At 38.8% G+C, this 17,292-nt stretch overlaps 1 pseudogene; it reads right to left on the bottom strand.

The window, feature by feature from the left end:
- Window positions 1–11,076: 11,076 nt before the first annotated feature.
- On the bottom strand, window positions 11,077–12,347 carry LOC120224061 (annotated as a pseudogene).
- Window positions 12,348–17,292: the final 4,945 nt, after the last annotated feature.

The following is a 17,292-nucleotide window of genomic DNA, read 5'->3' as shown; positions in this document are numbered from 1 at the left end:
TTTTAAGGGCTTAAAGTCGAAGGTTGTGGTTGATTCCTAAGAGGAGTACCTGGGGAAATAATTATAGTAACTAATAATCTAAGTCCACAGATTCGTGTGCGAAGTGAGCCCATGCCATGTTGGTGGGAAAATAATTGGCCTGAAGCCTTCCTGGACTCCCTTCCTCTTTCTCTCCCTCACTGTCGCAGATGAGAAGGGTCTACCTTTAAAGGCCTGAGGACGGTGAGCAAGGAGTCAGTTATCAGTTCTCATGGAATGTACTAGGATGTCTCTGTTCTCATGACCTATGCCTGGTTAGTGGCTCTCTGGGCTATGAAATGTGAAAATCTGAAAGCCTTGCTGGTGTCTCTGCTCTTTACGGTGTATTTTCTTGAGGCGATTCCACAGAACTAAGTCCTGAAATGGAAGCAGAGTTGTGGGGAGAACAGGTGAGGAGGGGAACGGGGGAGAAAAATAACACCTCACAAAATCATGTTTTGTGGCCCCCAGCCACAAAATCACGTTAGTTGACAAAGTGCAGCCTTTCAACCGAGGAAGAGGCCTTGGTCCTCCTTGAAAACAAATTTACGTAATGAATATAAATGGACAATTTAAAATATTTAAAAAATACTACAATAGTGCGTGAGTTTACAAATGTATATGTTTCTCTTTTGGCTTTTAGTTACTGAATCATTCACTCGTATCTAGTGAACACATAATATGTGCCAGTGGAAACAACATATATTGGTCCTTGTCTTTGTGGAACACATAGTCTTGTGGACGCTATAAACACATAGACTTTGGCATAAAACTTTTTCACATAATAAGCTACTAACTAGCTATGTGACATTTAGCAAGTTATGAAATCACATTGAGTTTCCATTCTTTTTTCAAAAATGAGAAGTAAAAGCACCCTATTCATAGTGTTACTGAGAAGATTAAAGCAAAGTGCATAAAGAAGTAGACAATATGCCCAGAACAGACTAAATAGTTGCTAAATGGTAGCCTTTATTATTAAATAAAGGCTTATTTTCTTTTGAAATATCTTGCTTAACCATACAATTGATTGTGTTTTCTCTATTGTCAGATTTAGTCTTCTGAGCCTAGAATCAGAGTATTAGAATTATTTATTTAAAACTAATAAAAGTATCTTAAGTTGCATGTATTATTTTCTATACTTGTTATAACTGAAATTTTCACATAATGCTTTAGGTAATATATTATTGTTTATATAATAAAAATGTTTCACATTAGGGTCTTGTTATTCTTTTTAATCTGAAATTCCCTACATGAATGAAATTGTTTCAATAGCTCTAAAGAAACATTGGTCAAATGGATATTCCTTACCTTTTCTCCTTCCCCTCACCCCCACTGTCATTTTTATTCATAATATTAGAATACAGTCATTTAAATAATTGAAAATACCTAATTAGAAAAATGTGCAAATGTACCACCCAGTTATGTACTCTTGTAAAAGAAAGAAAATGAGCCATTTAGTAGCTTTGATTTTATTTTTAAAGATGTGTAGATGAGTTTCTGTGAGGAATAATTCAAGTGACTGGCTTCGAAGGTATTTTCTAGGCTCAGTGATATATGCAGCTGCCACCTTCATACTTTCTTCTCCATTTGACAGTTAAGTGCAGCAAGAACCAAAAGCTAAGAATGATGGCCTTGGGGCTGGGCAAGAATCCCAGGGAATCACAGGAAGATTTAATCATATTCTCTACATTTTAGACTGCAGAAGTGCCTTTGAGCAACAAAAATTATAACAGGTATAACTGTGGTTGTATGTCAAACGCTGTCCTGACTCATAGGGAAATTCCTAATTGGTTCTGTTTTCATCCTGGAGATTAGAGGAGGTTTTGCCTCACCCTCTTTGGGCTCTGTGACAAATGTCCAGAACTTGTAGATGTAGATTTTTCCAGTTGTAATGAGGGACGAAGAAGAGAGGATGAAAAGGATCTCAGCTGAGTATCTTCTCCTCTGTTTCCTGATCCTTCCTGAAACGAGTATTACAACCCCTACTACCTCCAGCTGTTCACTAGAACATCTATTCAGTCTTGTTTATATGAAGACAGCTTGCTTGGCAGTGGCTTTTTTGAGTCTTTACTAGCTTCTGGGATACCAGAGAAATTGTGTATCGTCGGGGTGGTGGTGGTGAGGCAGGGTGAAGAATACATAGAAAATACATTAGTAAGGTCAGGCATATCTTGCCCTTCAGACATTATAACTACCTCCGAAAAGTTAACCCCTTTCACCTAATTGGGGTTTCACTATATTCAGTGAAAACCTAAACTTTGTCAAGTAACCACTGCTTCATAAAGGCACTGGGAGACGTTAAGGGGAGATCTCCTGTTGTCTAGCATTTAGTCCAAAGGCCATAGACTCTGTTGACTGCAGGGCTAGAAGCCAGATCAGCCAATAATAAAAAGAATTTGTGGGGGCATCTGGATGGCTCAGTCAATTGAGTGTTGGATTCTTGATTTCAGCTCAGGTCATGATCCCAGGGTCATGATCCCAGGATCATGGGATTGAGCTTTCTGTTGGGCTCCTTGTTGGGTTCCCTGCTGAGCCTGCTTAAGATTTTTTTTTTCTCTCTCTCCCCCTTCTCTGCCCCTTCCTTTGCCCCCCTCCCCAACCTCCTGTCTGTGTGTGCCCTCTCTTTCTCTCTCAGAAAAGTTTGTGTTTGTTATATATTTCCATATTCCAGGTTGTGTGCTGAACTTAAACCCACATGATCTTGCTTAGTTCTCTAAACCTCTGTTATTATTATTATTCAGAAATGAGGGATATTTGTATACTTTCTATTTACTAGCTACCATTTACTGTTTACTAAATATACTTTACACATAACTTGAATTTGGATTTTATTACATTAAAAGAAAGTTATTATTTTAGAACATTTCAAACTCATTACCTAGCTTCAATAGCTATCAACATTTTGTCCATGTTGCCTATTTACTTTCTGTGTGTCTGACCATTCAACAATTATTTATTGAGGACTTTGGAGGTGCCACATGATTGTATTTTGTAGTCCTGAACTAAAAATGTTACAGCTTTTGCAGCACCTGGCTGGCTCAGGCATTAGAGCATGTGACTTTTGATCTTGGGGTCATGAATTCAACCCCACATTGGGCATACAGCTTACTTAAAAAATAAATGAATAAATAAATAAAATTTAAAAATGTTATCGTTTTTGGGCCACAGGGTGTGTTTATTATTGCTCTCTGTGAAGATAAGTGGATATAAGGATAAGCTGGGTCATTGTTTTCCAAATGCATCTGTTCTTTAGTCTGAAGGCCACACCAAGGGGGTCTCTTTGGTCTTCTGATTTGGTAGGAGAGGGTGGGAATAGGGAGGAGTAACAATTCCCTTTTTTTTTTTTTTTTTTTTACAATTTTTATTTATTTAAAATTTATTTTGAGAGAGAGAGAGAGAAAGAGAAAGCAGGGGAGGGGCATAGAGAGAAGGAGAGAGAGAGTGCCATGCAGGGTTTGCATTGTCAGCACAGAACCTGATGAAGGGGTCAGTCTTATGAACCATGAAATCATGACCTGAGCCAAAATCAAGAGTCTGAGGCTTAACTGACTGAGACACCCAGGAGCCCCAATAATTCCTTTCCCTATTCAGGTTTCTGCCTAGGTTGCTACCCTATCTTCCCCGAAGCATGTGTGTATACACATACACATCTAAACAAAAGGCTTTGACAGAGTTGAGGTTTGGAAAATGAAACATTGCATTTGCTAATTTTGCTTTTTTCTTCCTTTGCATTGTAATAGAATAAGGTTATGACATAGGTGAGAACTTTTGTTCTCTATGTTAGCCTTAAGCTGTTTGAGGCCTTCCTCGCTTAGTGTCACTACTTTCCTCATTTCTTTAACCTCTTAACTCTAACTCCTGAGCTGAGCTTTGAAAGATTTAGCCAACTAAAGAGGCTGGTGCAAAGGGCATTCTGGACAGAAGTGGCAGTATGTGGAAAGCACCAGGGAAAAGAGAGTGAGTGGATTTCTGCAAATGGGATATAGATTAATCTGACTAAAGCTTGGAGGGTGTTGTAGGGAGGTGTACAGCAATGAGATGGGGAAAGAAGCAGTTGTTCATCCTAAAGGGCCATGTATCCCATGTATAATTTTGGACTTTATTTTATAGGTTTTAGGGAACCACAGAACTTAAAGAGAATGCCACAACTGGATTATGATTTAGAATGACCACTGGGCAACATCATGAAGGCTGGGAAGAGGGAACCAGGAGTGCAGTTGGGAAGAGTAGTTGTGAGACCATTGCCTTAACCTAGGAAAAAAGTTACAGGGTTGAACTGAGGAAGTAGGAAAGTGAGAATGGGAATGGAAAGGAGATAAATTCGAGGGACCTTTTGGGCTAGAGCTGATGGATGTGGAGACTGATTAGATTTGATTGGCCAGGGGATCAGGGAGAAGGAAGAGTCAATAATAATGTTCAGATTTCTGGTTTCAGTAACAGGTTGAATGTTGGTTCTATTTATGTGCTAAGATTAGAGGGTACAGGAAAAAGACCAGGTTTGTGGAGGAAGTATTTGAGCTAGTGATGCTTGAGGATAGTGAGGTCCAAAAGGCATGCAGAAAAACCTTGGGTGCTGCAGATAGCTATGGGATTCATCAGAATATAGGGGGTGATTTGAGTTGTGGAAATAAATCAGTTAGGGGCAAGAGATACAGGACAGAATGTGTTAAGATATCAAGAGAAAGGGTTTCAAGGAGAGAGGGAGCACCTATACTTGATGTTGTAAAGAGGTTAAAATGATGTATGAACATCAAAGAGAGAAAATGAAATCAATGAATGTACAAGGAGCTTGCTGTGAGAGGTGGAAGCAAAGGACAGAGGGTTTACGTCTCTTATTGTGAGTTGTTTTGCTTTTCAAAGATGAGCTAGATTTGCACATATTTAAAGGATGCCTGGAAAGAGCTAGGAGAGAAAAGGAAGCATCTGACCACTGGAACAATCTAAAACCTCATATGACACTAGTCAATTTACATTCGGTCAGCTCTATTGTTACAGAAGCTTCCAGTCAAATACTCACAGATACAATGGAAGCAAACATCACAGAAGAGCAGAAATTCAATGTGTTTAGCATGCTTGAAATTCTCTAAATAGATGTTTAGAAACATCACTGAAAGCTTTATCTATGTTTATGTTTTCTATAACTGTTTTCTGTTCATAATTTCCAGTGTGAAATTATTTAAAGGACTCTTCTTGATTTAAAATATTCTGGCTTGTCAAGTTTAGGAGCATTTTAATCAGTGATGAAGTAAGAGTAATAAATAAAAACATGCATTTTATGTACCCAGGTGTAGTTAAAATATGTTGGAACAAAGCTTCAATTTGCTTAAGCCTTCTAAAATATCTAGCTTTTTGTTGGAAGTCACCCATGCATAGATTTAGCTCAAATGGAATAAAAACTTCAAGCACATTATGGAGGTTTCTATTTTTAATGGAAATATGCATATATTTATATCCTGCAACCATAAAAACAGTCTATGTGAGTGTGAAAATACTTAGATATGATAAATAATACTGCCAAATGGCATTGATATAGATTTTTCTATAAGACATTTCCTGCCAAACCTTGCTGGTAGAAGAACTTTTAATAATTAAAAGAAAATAATTGAGGCACTAAGGGACAGACTACATTTTGGGTCTGTTTCCCTCCTTACTAGTTTGCAGCCTCAGTACTTTCATATTTTAATGGTCCGTCAAAAGTTGTTAGGCTTAATTGAACTAATACATGCAAAGAGAACGTGTAAGAACTCAGTAAGTATTAGATATTATTTTTTTTTAACATTTTTTATTCATTTTTGAGAGACAGAGCACTAGCTGGGGAGGGGTAGAGAAAGAGGGAGACACAATATCCGACTTCGGCTCCAGGCTCTGAGCTGTCAGCACAGAGCCTGATGTGGGGCTCAAACCCATGACCCATGAGATCATGACATGAGGTGAAGTTGGATGCTTAACTGACTGAGCCACCCAGGCACTCCAGTTATTATTATTTTTAAGGAGGCTTCACGCTCAGCACAGAAGCCAGCACAGGGCTCGAACTCAGGACCCTGAGATCAAGACCTGAGCTAAGATCAGGAGTCTGATGCTTAACCAGCTGAGCCACCCAGGCGCCCCAAGTGTTAGATAGATATTATTATCTGTGTATTTAAGTAACCTTCTGAGAGATAAATTATAACCCAGAGCACTGCTGACATCAATGACTAAGTATTTAAACTGAACAATGTTATCAAGACCTTGCCCTTTATTACTTACAATAATAAGTTAGTCTTCTAATTGTTTTAACCTTGAACTGGGAATTCATCTCCTAATATGCCAGATATAAGAGCTCAAAAACTGGGGGGAGTTGACTTAATATAAATCTAATAAACATAATCCAATATTTGAGGTTTTTCTTTAGACTTCCTTCTGGTAAGCATTTTCCTTAAGAAATTTTTCATTAATAGGAAAGTGTGTGATGGTTCCCCTCAAGAGGCAATGGCATCTTACGTTTTAAGTAAACTTCATCATTGACAAAGGAATTTCACATGTATTTTCTCATCCAAACTTCCTAGAATCCTTGACAGATTTTTATGGCAAAGATTATGTTTTGGGTTTGCTAAGTTGCCGTGATAAAATATCACAGACAGAATGGCTTAAATGACAGAAACTTATTTTCATATAGTCCTGGAAGCTGAAATCCAAGTTCAAGGTGTTGGCAGGTTTGGAGTCTCCTAAGGCCTCCCCTTGGCCTACAGATGGCCATCTTCTTGCTGTGTTCTTACATGGAGTTTTCTCTGTGCTCACATATTGCTAGTGTCTCTTCCTCTTCTTATAATGACAACAGTCATATTGGTTTAGAGCCATACCCTTAGGACCTCATGTAACTTTCTCCCTTTAAAGGCCCTATTTCTAAAAATAGTCACAGTGAGGTTAGGGCTTCAGCACATGAATTTTGAGGCGGACACAGTTTAGTTCAGAATAGGTTGAGATCCATATTTTCTTGGATAGGACAGTTAGGCCAGAGATTTTTCAGGGTCATTTGGCTTGTGATTAGCTTTTCATTCTCCTTTTTTTTTTTTTCCCTGTCACACACCTCGCATTTCCTGGTGAAATTATTTCTCCAGAAATTCCTTCTTGATGGCATGTATTTATGAAATGATTTTAAATTCAGACACAAAAGAATGTTTTATCCACACTTGAAATCCAAGTTCATTGTTTGATTATATTTTGCTCTATTCAACTGAACTCACTGTCTTAGACTTCACTATTGTTGATTTTTAGATGGTCATTTCACAATAGCTTTTAGACTAGCTTAAGAAATTAAGGGCTAGCTTATTCTAATACTCCCTAACTCACAAACCCTTCAACAGTAAGCACTTAAAAAAGGCAAGAACCTATTATGAAATTGCTAGCAAGGGATATATATATAATGTTATAAACCCCTCTTTGGGCCATGAATTAGCTATTGCTGTTTCATATTTTCATTTTTTTAAACAGTGGAATTAATGGGGACATCTTATGGGTATCAAAAAAATGATATGTCCACTATGCCCTCCTTTCATCTTTCTGGAGTCTGGGGAATCCCACATTAAGGAGCTGGAAGATTTGGTTCCTGGTGAGAGGCCTCTCTCTGATGTACTTGTAGCCACCTTGTGCTATCTTCACATAGCAGAGGGGGTTGGGGGTCCCAGGCCCCAGGAGGATGGAAAGGCTAGCTCTCATTGAACTATTGGGACTTCATAAAGCTTCTTCACAGTGAAGGAAACAATCAACAAAACTAAAAGGCAACCAACAGAATGGGAGAAGATATTTTCTTTTTTTTCCTTTTCTTTTTTATTTTCTTCTTTCTTTCTTTCTTTTTTTACAAATAGTTTATTGTCAAGTTGGTTTCCATATAACACGCAGTGCTCATCCCCACAAGTGCCCCCCCTCCGGGAGAAGATATTTTCAAATGGTGTAATTAATAAAGGGTTAGTATCCAAAATCTATAAGGAACTTATCAAACCTAACACCCAAATATATATGTGGTGTATACACACACATATACATATATATATATAGTCCAGTTTGGAAATGGGCAGAAGACCTGAACAGATTTTTTTCCAAAGAAGACATCCAGATGGCTACCAGACACACGAGAAGATGCTCAGCATCACTCATCATCACGGAAATATAAATCAAAACCACAATGAAATGCCATCTCACACCCATCAGGAGAGCTAAAATGAACAACACAGGAAGCAACAGATGTTGGTGAAGATGTGGAGAAAGGAGAACATTCTTGCACTGTTGGTGGTGCAGCCACTCTGAAAAACAGTATGGAGGTTCCTCACAAAGTGAAAAATAGAGCTACCCTATGACCCAGCTATTGCACTACTAGGTATTTACCTGAAGGATACAAAAATACAGATTTGAAAGGGGCACATTCACTCTGATGTTTATGGTAGCACTATCAACAGTAGTCAAACTATGGAAAGAGCCCAAATGTCCATCAACTGAGGAATGGTTAAAGAAGATGGGGTATATATATGCAATGGGATATTACTCAGCCATCAAAAAGAATGAAATCTTGCCATGGAGCTAGAGTATATTATGGTAAGTGAAATAAGTCAGGCAAAGAAAGATAAATACAATATGATTTCACTCATATGTGGAATTTAAGAAACAGAACAGATGAACATATAGGAAGGAAAATAAAAAAGAGAGGGAAGCAAACCATAACAGACTCTTACGTATAGAGAACAAACTAAGGGTTGATGGAGGAAGGTGGATAGGGGATGGGCTAAATGGGTGATGGGTATTAAGGAGGGCACTTGTTATGATGAACACTGAATGTTACATATAAGTAATGAATCACTACAATCTGCTCCTGAAAACCAATGTTACACTATATGTTAACTAATCAGAATTTAAATAAAATTTTGAAATAAAAAATAGGAAAGAGAGCTTTCCAATTCCATCAACTGGGTCCCACACTCCTGACCTCATCCAAACCTAATTATCTTCCACAGACCCTACCTCCAAATCCCATCACATTGGGAACTTAGGGCTTCAACATAGGAATTTTGGGGGATCACATTCACTCCATAACAGGGTTGTTTTTACTTTTTGGTTGTTATGAATAATGCTGCATTCATGTACATATATTTGTGTGGATATATATTTTTATTTCTGTTGGTTATTCCCACCAGTGGAATTGATGGGTCATATATTTTTGAGTAACTACCAAGCTTTTTTTCTAAAGTAGCTACACCGCTGTCCCTTCCCACCAACAATGTATAAGGGTTCCAATTTTCCACATTCTTGTCAATAGTTGTTATTATTTGGTATTTTGATGATAGTCATCCTAGTGACTATGATGTGTTATCTCATAGTTTTTGTTTTGGATTTGTCTAATGACTAATAATATTGAGCGTCTTTTCATGAGCTTACTGGTCATTTTAATGTCTTCTTTGGAAAAAAAATCTTTTGCTCATTTATTATGGTAAAATATTTACCAGGTAAAATTTACTACTTTTAAGTATACTGTTCACTTGCATGAAGTATATTCAAATTATTATGCAACCATCACTGCCATCCATCTTCAGAACTTTTTCTTTTTTCTTTCTCTAATAGTTTATTGTCAAATTAGTTTCCACATAACACTCAGTGCTCATCCCCACAAGTGTCCTCCTCCATGCCCATCCCTACTCCCCCTCACACCCATCAGTCCTCAGTTTTTGTCAGCATTCAAGAGTCTCTCATGGTTTGCTTCTTCAGAACTTTTTCATCTTGCCACACTGAAACTGAAATTCTGTGCCCATCAAACAATAAGTCCTTACTTTGATCCCCAGCTCCTGGTAACTACTATTCTACTTTTTGTCTATGAATTTGGCTATTCTAAATATTTCATATAAATGTAATCGTACAGTATGTGTCTTGTTTGTGACTGGCTTATTTCTCTTAACATGATGTCCTCAAGTTTCATCCATATTGTAGCATGTGTCAGAATTCCATTGCTTTTTAAGGGTGAATAATATTCCATTGTACGTATGTACCCTATTTTGTTTACCCATTTATCAATCAAAAGTAACTTGGATAGTTTCCACCTTTTGACTATTGTGAATAATGGTGTGATGAACACTGGTGTATAAATGTCTCTGGGACCCTGATTCTAATGTTTTGAGTGTATTAAAGTGGGATTACTGGATCATATTATAATTCTATCTTTAATGTTTTGAGAAACTGCCATACTGTCTTCTACAGTGGTTGTACCATTTTACTTTCCCACCAACATTACACAATGATACATTTCTCCACATCTTTGTCAACAACACTTGCTAATTTGTTTTTCTTTTTTTAATAATAGCCAACCTAATAGGTGTGAAATGGGATTTCTGTAGTTTTAATTTGCATTTCTCCAATGATTAGTGATGCTAGACATCATTTTTATGTTTTTTATTTCCTTCTTCTTCTTCTTCTTTTTTTTTTTTTGGTTAACCTGATGTTTATTAGGTGTCTTCTAAGACCTAGGTCTGGGCACAGAGAAACAAAATACATGATCCAGGACCTCAAGAACTCTTCTTAGCACAGTGTTGTCTGGTGCTTAAACCTCTTTGGCCGTAGGATAACTCTAGATGTGTGATGCTGGGAAGATTAGTAACTTGTCTGAGTGCTCACTCTCTCTTCTGTGTAAAAGTAATAACACCATTCTATAGGAATGAATTTGTGTCTTTTTGTATTCTTATTGGCCATTTGTATATTTTCATTGGAAAAATATCTATTCAAGTCCTTTGCCCATTTAAAAAAATGTTTATTTTGAAAGAGAGAGAGAGAGAGAGAATGAGAACAAGTATGGGAGAGGCAGAGAGAAAGGGAGAGAGAGAAAGAATCCAAGCAGGCTCCACACTGCCAGTGTGGAGCTCATTGCAGGACTTGAACGCACAAACTGCAAGATCATGGCCTTAGATGAGATCAAGAGTCAGAAGCTGAACTGACTGAACCACCCAGACATCCCTACCGGTTTTATTTATTTATTTATTTATTTATTTATTTATTTAACCTCTGAATTTTTATTGGCCTCCTGCTCCCCATAGGTACCCTGCTTCTGCTGCTTCAGTGCCTCAGAACTTTGGTGTCACTGGTCTCAGACACCACCTTGCTATCCACTTTGGGTGGTGGTCATCTAGATGGTTTGCAAGGAGTTGCTGCTATCCTGAGCATCACCAAGACTGAAGTCCTCCCTGTCTTCTAGCATGCGATGGTAGGTGATGATCTCAGCCTCCAGCTTGACCTTACCTTCACCAAGGCCTCCTACTCTTGGGGCTGCTGCTGCCCCTCTGCCTGGTCTGGGACAGCTCTGACTCCAGGTGTAACAAGACCCCATTGAGCTGCTCCATCTGCATTGCATAGCAGGCCTCCACCTCCCAAGCTGTTCTCTTGGCTGGCCTTCAGGTTTCTCTTTCAGTCCAGGTTCATCTCCAAGGACTGGGCCATACGTCTCAGTTCCGTGAGGATCACCTCACCTAATCCTATCTTAGCAGTCTGAGGTGACTACTGTGGTGCTCTTCTCAATCTGCTCACACCAGTACTTTTTCAGTTCCTCTTGGTTTTTGAGTCAGCTCATCATCCTCGGCCCGGATGTTCGCCATGATCTTGCTGAGGTCCTGAGATTTGGGGGCATCCAAATCCAAGGTCAACTCAGAGTTGGCAGTTTGGTTTTGTAGATCTTTTACTTCCTTCTACTCATGGTTCTTCTTCATGAAGAGCAGCTCCTCCTTGAGAGCCTCGATATCTGTTTCCAACTGCAGCCAAGTGACATTGGTGTCATCAGTGACCTTGCAGAGCCCCGTAGGTATCACTCTCTATAGACTGGCACCTGGCCAGCTCTGTCTCATACTTGATTCAGAAGTCATCAGTAGCAAGATGGGCATTTTCAGTCTGCAGAATGATACAGGCGTTGTACACAGTATTTGCAAAGAACTGAGCCTTGATGGTCTTGAAGTAATGCCCCAGTCTCTGACCTGGGGACCTTTCTTCTCTCCAGTTGTTCCCTGATTTTCATTTCCAGTCTCTGATTATCAGCCTACAGGTTCCTTACCCTCTCCACATGGCCATTCAGGTTTCGCATGGTTCCTTCTTGCCCTGGATGCCCCCTAATCCTGCCAGACCCCTGGCTATTTTGGTGGCCATTCCCCTAGACCCCCAATGGTCCCGAAGCTAGAGGAGAAGGATATGAAGATCTGGGAGTCTGAACCCTGAGCACCTGCATAGACCCTGGATAGACTGCTGACTGGTTGGACCTGGTGGCTGGGTGACTGTATGGAGCCCAGGGACCCATAGTTGGAGGAGAAGGTGGAGTGGTTGGTGAAGCTCATGCTGTTCCAGGAGTAAGAGGAGAGGCCAGGAATAAGGCTCAGGCCACCACCCCTTCCATTTTTAAATCAGATTTGTTATTGTTGAGTGGTAGGCATTCTTTATATATTTTGGATATTAATCCATTACCGTATACAGTAAAACCTTGGTTTGCGAGCATAATTCAGTCCAGAAACATGTTTGTAATCCCAAGTGTTTGTGTATCAAAGCAAATTTCAAGAACTAATGGCTCAGTTGTTGTGATCATGTGACATTTGACATCACATACTACTCGTATTGCATGACATCGCTGGTTTATCAAGTTAACATGTGTTAGAAATGTTTGCTCTTCTTACAGAACAAGTTACTCACAATCCAAGGTTTTACTTACATGATTGGCAAATATTTTCTCCCATTTCATAGGTTGTATTTTCACTCTGTTGATAGTGTCCTTTGATGCATAAGGGTTTTTCGTTTTGGTATAATCCAGTTTTCTATTTTTTTCTTTTGTGGCCTATGCTTTTGGTGTCACATCCAAGAATCATTGCCAAATCCAATGTTGTGAAGCTTTTCCCCTGTGTCTTCTTCTAATAGTTTTATAGTTTCTCTACCAACATACACAAAACATTCGCTTTAGATAAGTCATTTCTCTCCTTCCTTTTTCTTTTCATGTTGTAATCCCTCCTGTTCCCTATATCTATCACAAAGTGGCTAGCTAATCTGATAATTTAACCTGTACCAATATTAATGTGTTATTCTTGTTGGTTATTTATGGCTATGTTAAACAACAACAAAAACTACTTCAAAGCTAAGTGACTTAAAACAGTGATGCCGTTTATTTAATAATAAATCCATACTCAGCTAGAGTAGATTAGAGTGGCTTCTGGAGACTGATATCTGTAATTCTCTGAAGGGTCACTCACTCATACACCTGTGTGGCCTTAATGCTGTCTGAAACTTTAGCTTTAGTTGTGGCTAGAATACTTGCATGTAATGTTTCCATATGGCTTCCAGGCTTTCTTATAGCATGGTGGCTGGATTCCAAGGGTGAGCACAGAGAAAGAGAGATAGAGATGGAGAGCAGGCAGAAGCCATATGGTCTGTATGAACTAGTTTCTGAAGTCATGCACCTTATGTTGTTCTCTATTGGCCAAGTAGCCTAGTCCAGTTCAAGGACAGGGAAAATAAGCTCTGCTTACTGATAGATGGCTTCAAGGTTCTGGGAGAGCATTTAAGACAAGGAATATTGTTGGGGCACCTGGGTGGCTTAGTCGGTTAAGCGTCCGACTTTCGCTTAGGTCATGATCTCGCAGTTTGTGGGTTCGAGCCCTGCGTCGGGCTCTGTGCTGACTGCCAGCTCAGAGCCTGGAGCCTGTTTCAGTCTGTGACTCCCTCTCTGACCCTCCCCTGCTCACGCTGTCTCTCTCCTAGAAATAAATTTAAAAAAACATTAAAAAAAAAAAAAGACAAGGAATATTGTTGTGGCTATTTTTAGAAATACAATCTTCATACCTCACAATGGCAATATATAAATTCTGGAAAGGCAATATTAAAAATCCAAAGAAATGACTGTCAAAGTGGGAGGTTCAGGCAATAAAACACAGCTTTGGCAGAGATACTTGGACAGCCCTTTCAATAACTTAGGTAGGCCTTCACATATTCTACAATACGTGGGGCAGTTCTAAAAGGGAACAATGAGCTTTTCTAAGGATTATGTGAGTCAAACTGTCAAAGCAAAGTCTTGCAAAGTAGAATTTATTTTTGAAAACTCACTAATCTTAGGATTTGAAGGGAATGTTCTAATATGTTTCCTTATCACTGCTGCTTAACTTGTGTAGAAATATTGTCATCCAGAATGGTCAGGATGTTATCAATGTGGGTTCTTTTTTTTAAATTCTGAAGCCACCTAATTATAAAATTAGTAAAGATTAAATAGTTGGAAAGATGAATGTTGAAAAAATATTATGTCAAGGAGAGCAGGAAAGGACATGGATTTGAAGGGCATCTAGAAATCTATGGAGAGTCATTCTGATGCAGTTGAGTGCTGAGAATATCAACAGTGCCTTATTCATGCTGTTTTTGAACTTAAGGACTAAGTGATTTACATTTGGTAACCAGATCTTATTATTTCCACGGTCACTATGTACCTGTCGAGAAAGTTACTCATAGCTGGGGAAAAAAGAACTATTCCAGAATTTGTTTGTCACTTTGCCAATCAGAAAGTTCTACAAATGGACACTTTTATATGTTTTACAACTGTAGTCTAATGACCAGTACCAAATGCTGACACTCACTGGAACAAAGCAGTAAGTGAATACTGAGTTGTGACAGCTAGTTATTCTGATTTGAGGAATCTGTTGCTTCATGCTTTTAGTCACAGGCTGTTACAGTGAGACGTTGTCTCTCTCTGTTTACTCCCATGAGTTTTAGGTTAATGGTTAAGCAAACCCTAATACTATCAGTTAACCAGAATGTTTGACTAACTCTCCCCTGTCATTGCCCCAGACAACAGAGCCTTTATTTTATATGTAAGCTTAAGACCATTGTGGTAGGTACTGGGAGTTCTTGTTACATAAGTGCTGACGCAAGTTACCCCACAGTTAACAATAGTAGACATAATATGAACACACTCACTAATGAACCAAGCACTTATGAAATTAGTCTCATCTCAAAGATTCTTTCACTCATTAGCACTTGTGTCTAGCCCACCCATCAGGTCAGTGTCTTTGTCAAGCAGAATATGTAATGTAAATAAGGACACAGATGGATTACCAAATGAAGTTGCAAACCTTGTAAAAAGAATGATGACAGGATAGATAATTCAGAAGGGAATGATTTGGCTATCAAAGGATAAGGAGAGGCCCTTGGGAAAATTGATGAAGCTCTAGAATATTGTGCAAAAATCTGAAAATGGAATATGAAGGAAATACTGACTTATGACTCTAATCAACTTTATCAAAAGAATCATGCCAGAACTAAAACAAAATCAATCCTTAATCTACTTTTTGTTTGTTGTATTAGGACATGTTTGTAATTATAATCTAAGTTTAAAATATACAAGATAAAATTATAATCTTTGGTTTCTCTTCTCATTATGAATGTCTCTATAAAATTATTTTCTCATTATTTAATATGAATTTCTATTCCAGTTTTAATAGATGTAGTTTTCCTGTTGTTAATTATCCTCATATAATGAGGGCATCCTAAATCAATACTCTTCATGTTGGTAGTTTTCTAAAACCTATATTTACTTATTTAGCAGGCTCTGTTCTGTCAGCACAGAGCCCATCATAGGGCTCAAACCCACAAACCATGAGATCATGACCTAAGCTGAAACCAAGAGTTGAATGCTTAACTGACTGAGCTACCCAGGCACCCCTATAACTTGGAGATTGAAACATTAATTCTCTCTCCAAGACTACAACCCTGTAGATACTTCCTAGTCCCAAATACTGGGTTGACATCCTCCTTTAAAACATTTAAACATAAATTAAAGCAGATTTCTAGAATGCTAGAGTCTGACATGACCTAACATGTCACTGTTAGGTGACACTACCTCTGCAGCCCTCTGTCTTCTCGTGGAAGAAACTGAATGTTGCCTGTTTCCCTGTAACTGCTCCAGTAACGTTGATTCTGTTTTCCATGACTTGCATGTGTGATCTAAACATAAATTCCTCTGCCTGAAATGTCTTCCACCTTCTTTTTTCTTCCCTTCTCAGTTGTTATGGTCCTTTAAGATAGTTTTCAAACACAGCTTCTTCAGTGAAGAACTCCCCATTTCCCAAAAGAAAAACATTTTTTAAAAGTTTTTACATCATTGGTCTTATACATTTGGCAGTTATCATCTTTGTGTTCTTAGCACTAATCGTAACAGCTAATTCCATACCTATCTCTGTGACTCAAATCCACTGCCCTGCTTCTCATCCCTTGCTTATGTTCATTAGAGACAAAGCACTGAACATTGTAACTGTTTCTTCTTGCATATATTTTATTTCATATTTTTAAATGGACCATGGGCTGTCATTCATCCAAGGGCAATTTTGGCCCCCAGAAGACATTTCACAATGCCTGGAATATTTTTTTAAAGTTTATTTATTTATTTTTGAGAGAGAGAGAGAGAGAACGAGAGAGAGCGAGCATGCACAAGCTGGGGAGGGGCAGAGAGAGAGGGAGTGAGAGAGAATCCCACAAACTGTGAGATCATGATCTGAGCTGAGATCTAGTTGGATGTTTAGGGTGCTGGGTGGCTCAGTTGGTTAAGCATTCAACTTTGGCTCAGGTCATGATCTCATGGTTCAGTGGTTCAAGCCCTGCGTTTGGCTCTGTGCTGACAGCTCAGAGCCTGGAACCTGCTTGGGATTCTGTGTCTCGCTCTCTGTGCCCCTCCCCTGCTTGTGTTCTGTCTCTCTCAAAAATAAATGAACATTAAAAGAATTAAAAAAAAAAAAAGAGTTAGATACTTAACTGACTGAGCCACCCACGCACCCCTGGAATAATATTTAATTGTCACCACTGGGGAAGAGCTATGTCTTTTAGTTGTAGAGTCCAGGGATGCTGCCAGACATCCTCTAATGCACAGGACAGGCCCCACAACAAAGAGTCACAAGGTCCAAAATGTCAGTTATACCAAGGCGATTGCATGTAATGACCTCTGCTGTGTTAGTGATCAGACAACTGGGAATACATCCCTAAACCTTTTTCAAAAATTATTATAGAGTTTCTTAGTGGACATTCATTTTCTCCACCAAGGGATCCTCTAATAATCTGCCTTCAGAATTAAAAAAAAAAAAAGAAAAGTAAGTTTAGCCAACAGTGTTTTGGGGAGTTCTCAGTCTCCCTGTGTCCAGTTAGGTGCCTTACCCCTGCTCTCCTCAGGGACTCATGTTCCAGAGTCCAAGAACTCTCTGCTTCAGTGTGTTTTTAGACTAAACCCTGCAGTGTCCTCTGGTGGTCTGGGAAAAGTAATTG

Source organism: Hyaena hyaena, unplaced genomic scaffold, assembly GCF_003009895.1.
Source record: "Hyaena hyaena isolate Hyena2069 unplaced genomic scaffold, ASM300989v1 scaffold_1102, whole genome shotgun sequence".
Classification (NCBI taxonomy): Eukaryota; Metazoa; Chordata; class Mammalia; order Carnivora; family Hyaenidae; genus Hyaena; species Hyaena hyaena.
The sequence above is the reverse complement of the archived record's forward strand: the minus strand, read 5'-3'. Positions and strand labels throughout refer to the sequence as shown.